Raw genomic sequence first — 14802 nt, 5'->3', positions numbered from 1 at the left:
CAGGGTCAGTGGCTGAGCCAGGGCAGGCAGCGGCAGTGCCCCGGCCCCTCAGCAGGACAAAACCCCAAGCCGAGCCCCGGGGCACGTGTCCCCGCACAGCTCACCTGCACTGCTGCGAGCACTCCCTCCACAGCCCCAGCTGCCTGAGCCAGGCAGGGCTGGGGAAACGCAGGCACTGGCTGCGGGGACGGGCACCGAGAGCAGTTGCCGACGCCCCACAGCACAGCTCCAACAAATCTCCCAAGAGATCCTTGCTCGGCACTCCAAGCCTCGCACACACGCTCAGCGGGAGTCCAGGCACGAGCCAGGCTGGGCCAGGCTCTGCCGGCGCCCCAGTATAAGCAGCGAGGGCCGTGAAGTCACAGCCCATTGCTGGCTGACTTCACAGCCCATCGCTGGGTGACCTCAGAGCCCAGCGCTCTGGGTGACCCCCAAAAACCAAAGCACGTGTCTGAAAGCACTTGCCAGACATTTGGTGAACCCCGGCAGCTTGGCTGCCATGACCACTTCACTGGGAGGCCTGTTTCAGTGGCCAAGCCCCGTGTTGGTGTACAATCTTCTCCTCACCTGCAGCCAGACCCTCCACTGTCCCATCTCCTTGCCATTCCCTCGAGTTTTGTCAGTGGCCCCAGAGAGCAGAGCTCAGCGCCAGCCCCTCTGCTGCCCTGGTGAGGAAGCTGCTGGCCGCCATGAGGCCTCCCCTCAGTCTCGTGCAGGCTGAACAAACACGCGGACCTCATGTGCTCCTCATCCATCTTACTCTCCCGATCCTTCACCACTTCGAAGCCCTCCTTTGGACACTCTCCAATAACCTGATGTCCTTCTGTTAGTGTGCTGCCCAAAAGTGCACCCAGGACAGGACTCGAGGCGCTGCTGAAAGAGCGCAGAGCAGAGCACAGCAATCTCTGCCCCCGCCCAGCTGGCGATGCCGTGCTGGAGGCAGCCCAGGATGCTGTTGCCCCTCCTGGCTGCCAGGGCCCCTGCTTGAATCCCGTTCAACTTGCCATCGACCAAAACGCCCAGATCCCTCTCTGCAGGGCTGCGCTCCAGCCTCTCGTCCCCCCGACTGTCCATACAGCCAGGGTTGCCCCTTGCCAGGCGTGGAATCCCTCACTCGCTCTTGCTAAACCTCATATGCTTGGGGATTGCCCAGCTCTCTGCTTTGTCAAGGTCTCTCTGCAAAGCCTTCCTCCCCTCGATGGAGTCAGCCACTCCTTCCTGTTTAGCATCATGCCTAAACGGACTCCATATGCCCTCAAGTCCTACATGCGAGTCAGTCGGGACAACGCTGAAGAGAACAGGCCCTAAAATGGAGGCCTGCACAAGCCCCTATGGCTGGCCACCAGCCTGATGCAACCCCATTTACAAGAACCCTTGGAGCGCGACCCGTCAGCCCCTTGTTCACCCATCGCATTATGCATTGCTCTAGCTGTGTGCTGCCCAATTTGTCCAGAAGGAGACAGTGAGAAACAGTCTTGAAGCTGTGCTGAAAGCCAAACAGGTGCCATCAGCTGGCTTCCCTTGGGCAACCAGATGGTTGGCCACTTCATCAAAAGAAATCAATGGGGGTGGGCAAGTGATGGGGAGGGGACATCGATAGGCCAGCTGACCTAAACCAACCAAAGGGACATTCCAGAGCACCTGATGCCACACTCAGCAATAAATAGGGGGGCTCCCGTGGGGCAGGGGGCTGTTCCTCCTCAACAACCACTACGTGTTTTGATGCCCTGCTTCCCAGGACATGGCTGAACATCGCTCGTTGATGGGAAGTAGAGAATATTTCCTTTTCCTTCTCTCTGCGCTTCCCCGCGGCCTTATTGTTTCTTTTGTTTCTTTTTCTCCCCATTCCCCTGCCCTTTAATTCAACCATTCTCATCTCCAGCCTCTTTGTGCTGTATTTTCTCTCCCAATTTAATAATAGCCACTCTTCTGGGTTCGCAATAAGTGAACTAATTTTAATTCCTACCTCGCTTTTTTAATTATTTTAAAACAGCATCAGCAAGGTCTGTGCGACACCAGAACACCCTTATATAACACCCAAAGAATTGCCATCTCCCTTTGGTGATTTGTACCACCGTGCCTGCTGTTTGTCATCATCGCACCATGCCCTGCTGAGATAGCTTGGCTTTGTCTTGCTGCCCTCCTTGTAGTTACGAGAAGGCTGCCCTGAGGCTCCTCTGCAGTCTGACCAAACATCTTTGCCTCAGCCCCTCCTCACTGAGCAAGGGCCCCAACCCCTGAGCATTGTGAAATTGCCTACAATGCATTTCTAAGGATCTCCCTAATGGGTTTTTGAAGACAAGATTGAAATTCTTCCTCCGTGGAAAGGAACCCATGATGGAGCAAAACACAAGTTTTCATACAAGCACGTTGGACGTGCTTATGGTTTATCTCATTTCTGTGTCTCAGAGAGTTGCTTGTTCGGCTAACAATTTGACCTCTTTGAAAGCGTTTGTCCTGACCGTCTCTCAGTTGTTTGCCAATGCCTCCTGCTGGCCACTGGCTGCCGCTGTTTGTCTAGGTAAAGAACAGCTTGTTGCACACGCACCGTCAGTTTTAAGCGGCTCTGGCAAAGACGTGCATGCCTGATGTAGCTTTGCATATTTAAGAAGAGGTAAAAGTGTAGCTTCCACTCAAGTGAAAAATCTCATCTGCACTCAGCCTTTCCTATGTGAGTTCAGAACCTCTCACCAAGGAGGGCCGAGATGCTGAAGTTGCTGAAGTTGTGTGACTTTCTCCGTTTCCTCACGGCAACATTTAGCCATGATGCTAACTAAAATACAAAACGTGAAATCTTGGATAATTAGGGACTCCGCCTGCGGCATATCACAACAGTGTCATGGTCAGATGTGTCTCGGTGAGACAACCTGAAAGCCTCATGCTTGAATGTAGTGCGTGTTCTTGCAGCAGGGACACCTTGCCGAGGACCGCGTGACAGAGCTTTCCGTGTTTCACAACCAGAGCAGGGAGAGTATATCGGAATTAATATCAGAGGTAAGAAATACATGTTGTTAATTTGTTGTAATTAAGCATGCTGATACAGTAAGTAACCTTAGCGTATTGGCAGCCTCATGGTCCCTTATTCTCAGGCGTGAGTTTTGCTGTGCTTTTCCAACCTACGGAATCCCCACAGAATTTCAGATCTGTCAGTACAGCTCTGAAGCTCAAATTTGCCTTTTCTTTTTCCTCCTTTCATTGTGTTTCCTAAACTTTATTGATATTTTCTACCATGCTGATATCCTTATGAATTTCTGAAAGGCAAAATAGACTCGCCCTAAAGATGTCTGGATGAACAACAGATTTCATGCACTGGCTGAACTCCGTGCTTTGAAATGTTCTGATAGCGGAGGGAAAACTTTCAGTGCATCGCTCAGCCAGGCTATAAAATAAGCGTGGGGGAATTACTTTTCACAAACTTTGAAAGAAGTGAATCAGTTCCTGTCCCATTGGAATATAAATGACAAAAGCTGAGCTGACTAGCTGTAGAGGAATTGTACCAATGTGTTAGTGGTGATATTCTAACCTGGTAGAAGAGACTTACAAGATGAGGTGGACTCCGGCCTTAATGTGAAGCTGAAAATTGTCCTTTGAAATTTATTTTTTTTTTTTATTCTACTGTATAGAATGAAGACTTGGGATCAAATCTTTCACATAACTGTAGCAGAAACAGACTTTTAAAGTATGTGTTCTACTTAAAATGGATAAATTTTGGAGTAAACATTGTTGTTTGTTTGTTTTTGTTTGTTTGTTTGTTTGTTTTTCAGTTACAGGAAATACAGGAAATAATCTGAATAATCTGCTCACAGGAGGAAACAGCTTGTCCAATTAAGTTTTGGCATTTACACCGTTCTTTACTAGGGGACTTCTATTGCCTTATAACTTATTCAGGCTAATGGTATTATGCTGCAAACCTGGCAAGCATTTTTCTTGCAGTCCTCATAGCAGTTGTGATACTGAAAATCACACCAAATGTTGATTAAAAAAATTTTTCTTGTTGTACTCCCAGTCAACTTGCTAGCAGGCAGCCTGGGAAGAGGAAAGAACTCGACTCCGTGTACGCACTACGCAGAAACAACTAAAACATTGGTCTGTTATCAGCACTACTTCCATTAAAAATCTAAACATAGCACCACATGAGCTACTATGGACAAAATTAAATCTATCACAACCAATCCAGCACATACAGGAACAATGGTGGTCTGTCAAACCTTCCTGGCCCTGAGTTGACCATGAGGGTAATGATTTAAAAAAGTAGGTGATGAGGTGATTCCTGCACCTGTTTGAGCCTCTGGTGTGGGTATAATAAGGGATTGTCCCCAGAATTAGCGATGACAGTGAAAGGTGAATTAACAAAATATTTGGTGGAGAGGGAAACTGTTAAAAAAATCCATTCCCCTTTTAATTCTCCAGTATGGCCAGTTACAAGTGTTAAGGACATGATGGCTTACAGTAAACTACAGAAAGTTGAATGCAGCTACTAAACCATTGACTGTCACAGCACCCAGTCTGTCTGACATACCTAATCTGCTTAATACAGCAGGATTTCAAGGATGGCTGTCGTTGGTGTTCGAGATATCTTTTGGTCACATTACCATGGCAGGGACAAGACAAATTTGCTTTTACTTTGGAAGTAATAGAGCATTTTTTTGCTCATTTACCCCAGAGGTTTAAGCACAGACCTGCACCAACACATGCTGAATTGGCTAAGACATTAGAAGAAGTAAGGTTACCTGCTGGAATCACATTAATTCGATAGGGAGATATTGAGTGGGGGCAGTGATAAGCAGCAAGTACAAGAAGGAATGGGCTTCCTCATAGACAGACATATGCCAGCAGTACTCGTATTTGCTACCCACTCTCACAACTGCATCTGTGGTTCAAGAATTAAATTGCCAGTGCAGGGCCCAGAGGCAGACAGGACTGTTCTTTATGGACACAAATTGTTAAAACATTTCTAACTAGGTTTAACAAGAGCAAGGGTAGAGTCCTGCACCTGGGAAGGAACAACCACATGTATCAGTACAGGCTGGGGGATGACCTGCTGGAGAGGAGCTCTGAGGAGAAGGACCTGGGGGTCCTGGTGGACGACAGGTTGACCATGAGCCAGCAGTGTGCCCTCGTGGCCAAGAGGGCCCATGGGATCATGACGTGCATGAAAAGGAGCGTGGCCAGCAGGGCAGGGGAGGTGATCCTCCCTCTCTACTCTGCCCTGGTCAGGCCTCACCTGGAGTACTGTGTCCAGTTCTGGGCTCCCCGGGACAAAAAAGACAGGGATCTCCTGGGAAGAGTCCAGCGGAGGGCAAGGAAGATGATAAAGGGCCTGGAGCATCTTCCCTATGAGGAAAGGCTGAGAGACCTGGGTCTGGTCAGCCTGGGGAAAAGAAGACTGAGGGAGGGATCCTATTTATGTTTATAACATGGCCAACCTCTCTTCAGTGGTTTGTGAGGACTGGACAAGTGGCAATGGCCACAAAATGGAGCCCAGGCAGTTCCACATGAGTATACAAAAGAACTTCTTCATGGTGCGGGTGACGGAGCACTGGGACAGGCTGCCCAGGGAGGTTGTGGAGTCTCCTTCTCTGGAGATATTCAAGGCCCATCTGGATGCCTCCCTGGGCAGCCTGCTCTGAGGAACCTGCTTTGGCAGGGGGCTTGGACCCGATGACCTCTTCAGGTCCCTTCCAACCCCTTCAATTCTGTGACTCTGTGAGAAGAAAAAGATCGGGCTACCAGGCTAGCAGGTCTGTATCTGAGATCTCAAATTGTACCTTCATCCTGATGTTGGTGATGCTCCTGCGGAGAGGTTACCAGCACCACCACCGAGGACCTTCTTTTCCATTGTCAGTTCTTATTGCAGAGATATCTGAGCCTGTTGTCCTTTACTAGAGATCTGCTCTTTCTGCAGATCTCTAGTAAAAAGATCTCTAGGGTGAGAAACTCTTTTGGTAGTTGTTCTGCTCTGGTCATCTGCCTTGGTCATCCTAGAGTTTCCAGCATTCCTTGGGTGGTTTTGTCCTTCAGCCGTGGTACACATGGACCCAGGAACTTACTTCTGTGCCACAGGAGTGGTTAGAAACGCTTGGAACGGACCAGCCCACCGTGATGACAGAGCGTATTTTCATTTGAACTCCTTTGCAAGGACTCCTTTAAGGCTGGCAGGAATCTCGTGGAGCTGTGGCAAGTCCTGTACCTGTGGAATAACAACCCCAGGCACCTGGACATGCTATGGGCACCCTGCTGGAGAGCAGCCTGGCAGAAAATGACCTGAGGTTCCTGGTGGACACCACGTTGAACATAAGCCAGCAACGTGCCCATGCAGCAAGGAAGGCTGATGGCTGGCGAAGCCCTGTGTGAAGCTGGAGAGCTGGGTCCTTTTCTGGGCTGTGGGGTTCTTGGCTGTAGCCTTAGCAGGCCTTAATCCACCGACACGTCCAGCCGTCCTGCAGTGATGTGAGAGGAAGAGTCCGGGGACTCGCTGGGCTCTGACAAGTTGTCTCTTATTGCAGAACCCCTTATCAGGGGGGTTGGTCAAGAAGCTTTATGTATCCACTTCTGTTCCCCACCACAGATTGAGAAATGGTAATTCTTAGCATGCCAAAGATTTTGAAAGTACTTAAATTATCTCATAAATGTGAAATTTATGCAGCAGTTCAGGTCACCGGATGCGAGGAGTGTCTGAGCCTGTTGCTGCCATCGGCGGGAGGCAGAGAAACTGCATGCGTGAGGTGCGAGCAGGTGGATGACCTGGTCCGCATGGTGGCGGAGCTCAAGGAGGAGGTGGAGAGGTTGAGGGCCATCAGGGAGTGTGAGCGAGAGATAGACTTGTGGAGTAACTCCCTGCAGGGCCTCAAGGAGAGGTACCGAGGTGAGACATCCCAAATGGGGGTGGACCCCCTGCCCTGTAGCCGTCGGGCAGAGGGAGGATGGTCGGGCCCAGGAGGATGCCTAGGGCGAGGAGGTCGACTCCACGCCTCAGGACTGCCTCCACCAAGAAAGACAGGAGGGTTATTGTTGTTGGAGACTCTATTCTTAGGGGAGCAGAGGGCCCTATTTGTCGGCTTGACCCTACCCGTAGGGAAGTGTGCTGCCTCCCTGGGGCCAGGGTCAGGGCCGTTGCCAGGAAGCTTCCCAACCTGGTACGCCCCTCTGACTATTATCCTCTTTTGGTAGTCCAGGCGGGCAGTGACAACATTGAGGAGAGAAGCCTGAAGGCTATCAAACGAGACTTTAGGGGGCTGGGTCGGTTAGTGGATGGAGCGGGAGTGCAGGTGGTGTTTTCATCCATCCCAGCGGTGGCAGGGAGGGGAACAAAGAGGACAGGGAAAGCCCACCTGTTAAACACGTGGCTCCGGGGCTGGTGCCAACGCAGAAATCTTGTTTTTTTCGATCATGGGGCACTTTACTCAGCACCTGGCCTGATGGCCTCAGACGGGTCGCTATCTTTTAGGGGAAAAAGGATCCTGGGCCAGGAGCTGGCAGGGCTCATTGAGAGGGCTTTAAACTAGGTAGGAAGGGGGATGGGGCTGAAGCAAGGATTGTTGGGGCTGTGCCAGGGGGAGCAATGGCAAGGCCGGGGGATAAGGTAATGGCCCAGCTGAAGTGCATCTACACCAATGCGCGCAGCATGGGTAACAAACAGGAGGAGCTGGAAGCCATCGTGCAGCAGGCAGGCTACGACTTGGTTGCCATCACGGAGACGTGGTGGGACCAGTCTCATGACTAGAGTGCTGCAATGCCTGGCTATAAGCTCTTCAGAAGGGACGGGCAGCACAGAAGGGGTGGTGCTGTGGCTCTCTATATTAGAGAGCCTTTCGATGTTGTAGAACTCGAGGCTGGGAATGACAAGGTCGAGTCCCTTTGGGTTAGGATCGGCAGGGACAACAAGGCTAGCGTCCTGGTCGGGGTCTGCTATAGACCGCCGAACCAGGATGAGGAGACTGATGAGGAGTTCTACAGGCAGCTGGCAGAAGTTGCGAAATCGTCAGCTCTTGTACTCTTGGGGGACTTCAACTTCCCTGACATAAGCTGGAAGCACAACACAGCCCTGAGAAAGCAGTCTAGGAGGTTTCTGGAGAGCGTGGAAGATAGCTTCCTGACGCAGCTGGTTAGTGAGCCCACCAGGGGTGGTGCCCCGCTAGACCTTCTCTTCACAAACAGAGAAGGACTGGTGGAGGATGTGATTGTCGGGAGCTGTCTTGGGCAGAGTGACCACGAAATGGTGGAGTTCACTATTCTTGGCGAGGCCAGGAAGGGGACCAGTAAAACCGCTGTAGTGGACTTTCGGAGGGCTGACTTTGAGCTGCTCAGGACACTGGTTGGTGGAGTCCCTTGGGAGGCGGTTCTGAAGGGCAGAGGGGTCCAGAAAGGCTGGGCGCTCTTCAAGAGGGAAATCTTAATGGCGCAGGAACGGTCTGTTCCCACGTGCCCAAAGACGAGCTGGCAGGGAAGAAGACCAGCCTGGCTCAACAGAGAATTGTGGCTTGATCTTAGGAGAAGAAAGAGGGTTTATAATGTTTGGAATAGTGGGCAGGCCACTAGGGAGGACTATAAGGATGTAGCGAGGCCGTGCAGGGACAAAATTAGGAAGGCCAAAGCTCATCTGGAGCTCAATCTGGCTACTGCCGTTAAAGATAACAAAAAACGTTTCTATAAATACATCAACACAAAAAGGAGGACTAAGGAGAATCTCCATCCTTTACTGGCTGCGGGGGGAAACTTGGTGTAGTGGGTTTACGTGGCAAGGTTTTGGTAGCAGGGGGCCATAGGGGTGGTTTCTGTGAGAAAGATCTAGAAGCTGCCCCATGTTTGGGAAGGGCCCCATTGTTTTCCAGAGCTGAGCCAGTAAGCGATGTTGTTTTGCGCCTCTGTGAGAGCATATTTAAGACAGGGAAAAAAACGCTGCGCCTCACAGCAGCTGGGAGAGCCAAGGGAGTGATAAAACAGCCTTGCAGGTGCCAAGGTCAGTGTAGAAGGAGGGGGAGAGGTGCTCCAGGCACCGGAGCAGAAGTCCCCTGCGGCCTGTGGTGAGGAGCATGGTGAAGCAGGATGTCCCCCTGCAGCCCATGGAGTACCACGGTGGAGCAGGGTCCCCCGCTGCAGCCCGTGGAGGAGACCACGGTGGAGCAGGTGGCCCTGCACCGACGGAGGCTGCCGCCTGTGGAAGACCCCTGCCGGAGCAGATTCCGGGCCGGACCTGTAGCCCGTGGAGAGGAGCCCACGCAGGAGCAGGTGACCTGGCAGGAGCTGCTGCCCGTAGGGGAGCCAGGTTGGAGCAGTTTTCTCCTGAGGGATGGACCCCGTGGTACGGACCCATATCTGGAGCAGTTCTGGAAGAGCTGCTGCCTGTGGGAAGCCCACGCCGGATCAGTTCATCAAGGACTGCATCCCGTGGGTGGGACCCCACAGCACAAGGGACGAGAGTGACCGAGAAGGAGCGGCAGAGAAGAAGCGCTGTAGACTGACCATAACCCCCATTCCCCCGTTCCCCTGCGCCGCTCGGGGGGAGGAGGTGGAAGAGGGTGGATGGGGGGAAGGTGCTTTTGGTTTCTTTCCTTTGTTTCTCACTACTCTAGCTTGTTAGTTAATAGGCAATAAATCTTACTATCTCCTTATGCCGAGTCTGTTTTGCCCGTTACAATAATTACTGAGTGATTTTCTCATCCTTGTCTCAACCCTTGAGCCCTTTTCACATATTTTCTCCCCATTCCTCTTTGAGGAGGGGGAGTGAGGGAGCGGCTGTGGTGGAGCTCGGCTGCCCACTCGAGCGGAACCACGGCACTTAGTTACAAGAGATGAGGAAAAGGCGGAGGTGCTCAATGCCTTCTTTGCCTCAGTCTTTAGCGGCACTACCGGTTGTTCTCTGGATACCCAGTACCCTGAGCTGGTGGCAGGGGATGGGGAGCAGGATGTGGCCCTCACCATCCATGAAGAACTGGTTGGTGACCTGCTACGGCACTTGGATGTGCACAAGTCGATGGGGCCGGATGGGATCCACCCAAGGGTACTGAGAGAACTGGCAGAGGAGCTGGCCAAGCCACTGTCCATCATTTATCAGCAGTCCTGGCGATCGGGGGAGGTCCCAGTTGACTGGCGGCTAGCAAATGTGACGCCCATCTACAAGAAGGGCCGGAGGGCAGACCCGGGAAACTACAGGCCTGTCAGTTTGACCTGAGTGCCAGGGAAGCTCATGGAGCAGATCCTCCTGAGAGTCCTCACGCAGCACTTGCAGGGCAAGCAGGCGATCAGGCCCAGTCAGCATGGGTTTATGAAAGGCAGGTCCTGCTTGACGAACCTGATCTCCTTCTATGACAAAGTGACGCACTGGGTGGACGAGGGAAAGGCTGTGGATGTGGTCTACCTTGACTTCAGCAAGGCTTTTGACACCGTCTCCCACAGCATTCTCCTCAAGAAACTGGCTGCTCTTGGCTTGGACTGGCGCACACTTCGTTGGGTTAGAAACTGGCTGGATAGCCGGGCCCAAAGAGTCGTGGTGAATGGAGCCAAGTCCAGTTGGAGGCCAATCACTAGTGGCGTCCCCCAGGGCTCGGTGCTGGGGCCAGTCCTCTTTAATATCTTCATCGATGATGTGGACAAGGGCATCGAGTGCACCCTCAGTAAGTTTGCAGATGACACCAAGCTATGCGCGTGTTGATCTGCTCGAGGGTAGGAAGGCTCTGCAGGAGGATCTGGATAGGCTGCAGCGATGGGCTGAGGTCAACTGCATGAAGTTCAACAAGGCCAAGTGCCGGGTCCTGCACCTGGGGCGCTTATTGCAGAGCTACAGGCTGGGAGACGAGAGGTTGGAGAGCTGCCAGGCAGAGAAGGACCTGGGAGTGATGGTGGATAGTCGGCTGAATATGAGCCAGCAGTGTGCTCAGGTGGCCAAGAAGGCCAACGGCATCCTGGCTTGTATCAGGAACAGTGTGGCCAGCAGGGCTAGGGAGGTGATCGTCCCCCTGTACTCGGCTCTGGTGAGGCCGCACCTCGAGTACTGTGTTCAGTTTTGGGCCCCTCGCTACAAGAAGGACATGGAGGTGCTCAAGCGAGTCCAGAGAAGGGCGACGAAGCTGGTGAGGGGCCTGGAGAACAAGTCCTACGAGGAGCGGCTGAGGGAGCTGGGCTTGTTCAGCCTGGAGAAAAGGAGGCTCAGGGGCGACCTTATCGCTCTCTACAGGTACCTCAAGGGAGGCTGTAGCGAGGTGGGGGTTGGCCTGTTCTCCCACGTGCCTGGTGACAGGACGAGGGAGATTGGGCTAAAGTTGCGCCAGGGGAGTTTTAGGTTAGATGTTAGGAAGATCTTCTTTACCGAAAGGGTTGTTAGACACTGGAACAGGCTGCCCAGGTTAGTGGTGGAGTCACCATCCCTGGAAGTCTTTAAAAGACGTTTAGATGTAGAGCTTAGGGATATGGTTTAGTGGGGACTGCTAGCGTTAGGTCAGAGGTTGGACTCGATGATCTTGAGGTCTCTTCCAACCTAGAAATTCTGTGATTCTGTGAAATTACTTGATTTTCACACAAGGTGGTGAACACTGTGCATATGAAGGCATGTGGACTAAAGGTTTTCTCTTTTTTCCTTAGAGTGCTCGCAGCAACGCATTTTGAGCCAACATTTGCAAGAACAGCCTTCCCGTGTTTCAATGAACCAGCTTTCAAAGCCAGATTTTCAGTTAAGATTAGGAGGGAACCAAAGCACCTTGCGCTGTCCAATATGCCCCTTGTAGGTGGATACATTCAATGTTGTGCTGTTGCTTGATGACCTGTAAAAAGGAAAGTGAAAGGAGAAGAGAATATCTAGGAAGTTGCTGTTCATGGGAATATTGACCTAAAGATTATGTCAGTTCTTTTCTGAGAGTAAATGATTGCTGGTAGTGTTGATACACAGTTATAAAGGAATGCAACAGATGTTGCATCCTAGGGGTTCCTGTTCTCTGCAGTGGTTTGAATACAATGTAATCTCGCTAACCTTTATTTTACCCATAAAATGCTTTCAGTCTTTGTCTTAGATTTTAAGAATTAATATTAAAATGTATCTGAATACAGACACAATATTATTCAGGACCATATATATATATATATATATTAAACAACAACAAAAAAAATGTTATTTTGGCCTTCAAAAAATGTCTGTGAAAGTGGAGTATGTGTAATACCTACAAATATGGTTTGCAGTTACAAAGATGTAGGCGTATGTAGGGTGGGTCACATGTCATACATTTGGTCTTACTCTGTGCATAAGAGATTCTTCACAAATTCTTCTGCATTATTGATTCGTGATTTGCCAGGATACTAACCCTTATAAATGAGGGAACAACGCCTCCCCATACACCAAGTACATTTCAAAAAAATGAAGTCTTTTGGAAGTTGGTTAAAAACAAACTATCAAACAAAACAGTTCTTGCATTGAAAAGTGGATAAAATAATGAATGAATTGTGGGTGCCAGTATTAGTATTCCAATGTGGCTAAATATACTCCAAGTGTAAGTTAGTTACCTGAGGCGAATCAAAAGGGAAAACTCTAACAGGCGACTCATTTTGTCTTGAAATAGATATCTGAGAGAGCTGAGTCATTGTTTGGAGTAGTTTATTTCTCTCATGTGTAACAAGTGATTTAGACAACTTCTGATCAACTCAAGTGTGATCTTAATTAGATCGATGTGCTGGCAGACACTGAGGAAAATTAAAGCTTTTGAATGAGTATCTTTATCTAGTTTTAGCAATGCTGAAGTAACACTTACGAGTGAAACTACCTGTATGTTTCTGTTTTCTTTGTGTGGGGACGGGCTGGCACAGGGTTGACTTCTTTCCAACTTGTCTTTAAAATTGTCTTAGTGAAACTGAAAAGAAACACATTGATTTTTGGTGCCAAAGTCCTTAGAGGTACTACCGGATGATGAGCTGTGCTTGTCTTTTTTTAGATGAAGACTGTGAATATAAATTCATGGCTTGTTGAAGACCATTTTGATACCAGTGTCAAGATGAGTACCTACCTCGTGGCCTTTATTGTTTCCGATTTCAAGTCCATCAGCAAAATATCCAGTCATGGAGTTAATGTAACTATTCTGATTTTCTAAGAGCTTATTTTATAACAAAATCTATATGGAAACATATAGTGTACTTTCAAGCTAAATTGTTGGATTTATACATTGTGAAGTTTGACATGAACGAGAGGAGAGAAAAACGTTGGCTTTGTAATTGGATTATTAGTTTGCATTAAGACTAATTTTACTAATTCCAAAAGTTTTTGGTAATATGCTTTCTTTTTATATACTTACGTGCATTGGTAATGTTGTTTCAAGTAAGACTGTTTGATTAAAAGGAAATTAAATATAGTTTTATTGGAGAATCAGGAATAAAACAGAACAGTGGTAGTTACACAGCTCTGGCTTGGTAGGGGATGGAAGGTATAGATGTCCTTTTACAGGCATGGTGGTTCTGGAGGATAAAGTAAAATTCTCATTTCTAATTTTGAACATATCTGTATCTGGATTTTTTAAAAGTAACTTTTGTACGAAAGCTGTTAGGTATGTGCTCTACTTTCACTTTTCATGACCACTCACGCACCTATGTTAAAGAACAAATTCTGTAAACTTTTGATGCTGGCATTTAAATACTGCCTGCTTGTTTACTGTAGATTTCTGTATACACGGTACCAGAGAAGATCCACCAAGCTGATTATGCCCTGGATGCGGCAGTAAAACTTTTAGACTTTTATGAGGATTACTTCAGCATTTCATATCCCTTACCTAAACAAGGTAAGTGTTACCTAATTTAATGTATTCAAGAATAGCATTAAGAATAGAGAGTAAAATTGCATAAAATCAATGAGTTAGGTAAGACTGGGACAATTTTGGCTCCCATGTTTTTAAACTGTCTGCTTCGTGTAACTTAAGAGTATGTTGAAAAGCTTCACTGAGAACGGAAAATCCTTCTACAGAGAACTTTTTAAAGGTATGTTTTTGCTGTTACATTTAGGAGAAGCCTTAAAGAAGGTGTGATGTGGGAGCTGTTGTGAAGTGGGATGAGCAGGTGACTGGGTTCTTTACTGGGTCAAACAATCCTAGCAGTTTATTAATGCTTCCCTCCTCCCCTCCTCCTTCCTCCCCCCTCCACCAGATTTAGCAGCTATTCCTGATTTCCAGTCTGGTGCTATGGAAAACTGGGGATTGACCACATATCGGGAATCCGCATTGTTGTATGACCCTGATAAATCCTCAGCATCTTCTAGACTTTGGATTACTATGATAATAGTCCACGAACTGGCTCATCAGGTGAGATTTAGGAGCAACAATAAAGGATCAGAAGGGACCCACAAAGTGGTCACAGCTGTGTGGATGGAGAGATATTTGAGAATATAGACTGAAAAGAGCTGTTTCAGTTTGAGGGTGTTCATCCGTGAATCACGCGACTGTTCCCAATAAAGTCTCGTTGGGCTTCATAGACATGCAGGGCTGTAACCAAAATCTGTATAGTTCAGTAGCTGTAGTGCTCTGGGGACTTTGCACCATTGCTAACCCTTGAAATTATTTGCAAGCCATGAATATAGGTAAAAAAGTTAAGAATCGTTACAGGTTTATGCGTGGCTCTCCTATCAAACCTGGTTTATGTATAAAGTTTCATGGAATTGTAATGGAAACCCATGCTGTGGAGTATTACCATTAAAATAAGAAATGAAATAGAAAGAGGCCAGAGTAAGCTGCATTACTACAAAAATGTGCCTTAAATGTCAGTGACATGCTATAAATTCAATTTCATATCAGTCAGTAGCAGCTTTTGTGAAAAACCGTGTAATTAAATTAAAATTGT

At 48.8% G+C, this 14802-nt stretch overlaps 1 pseudogene; it reads left to right on the top strand.

Annotated features, from left to right (window-relative positions):
* The first annotated feature begins 1230 nt into the window (after positions 1–1230).
* Positions 1231–14802, top strand: part of LOC116500988 — a 31624-nt pseudogene continuing 18052 nt past the window's right edge.

The sequence above is a fragment of the Aythya fuligula genome, chromosome Z, assembly GCF_009819795.1.
Source record: "Aythya fuligula isolate bAytFul2 chromosome Z, bAytFul2.pri, whole genome shotgun sequence".
NCBI lineage: Eukaryota > Metazoa > Chordata > Aves > Anseriformes > Anatidae > Aythya > Aythya fuligula.
Note: the sequence above shows the minus strand (reverse complement) of the source record. Positions and strands in the feature narration are given on the sequence as shown.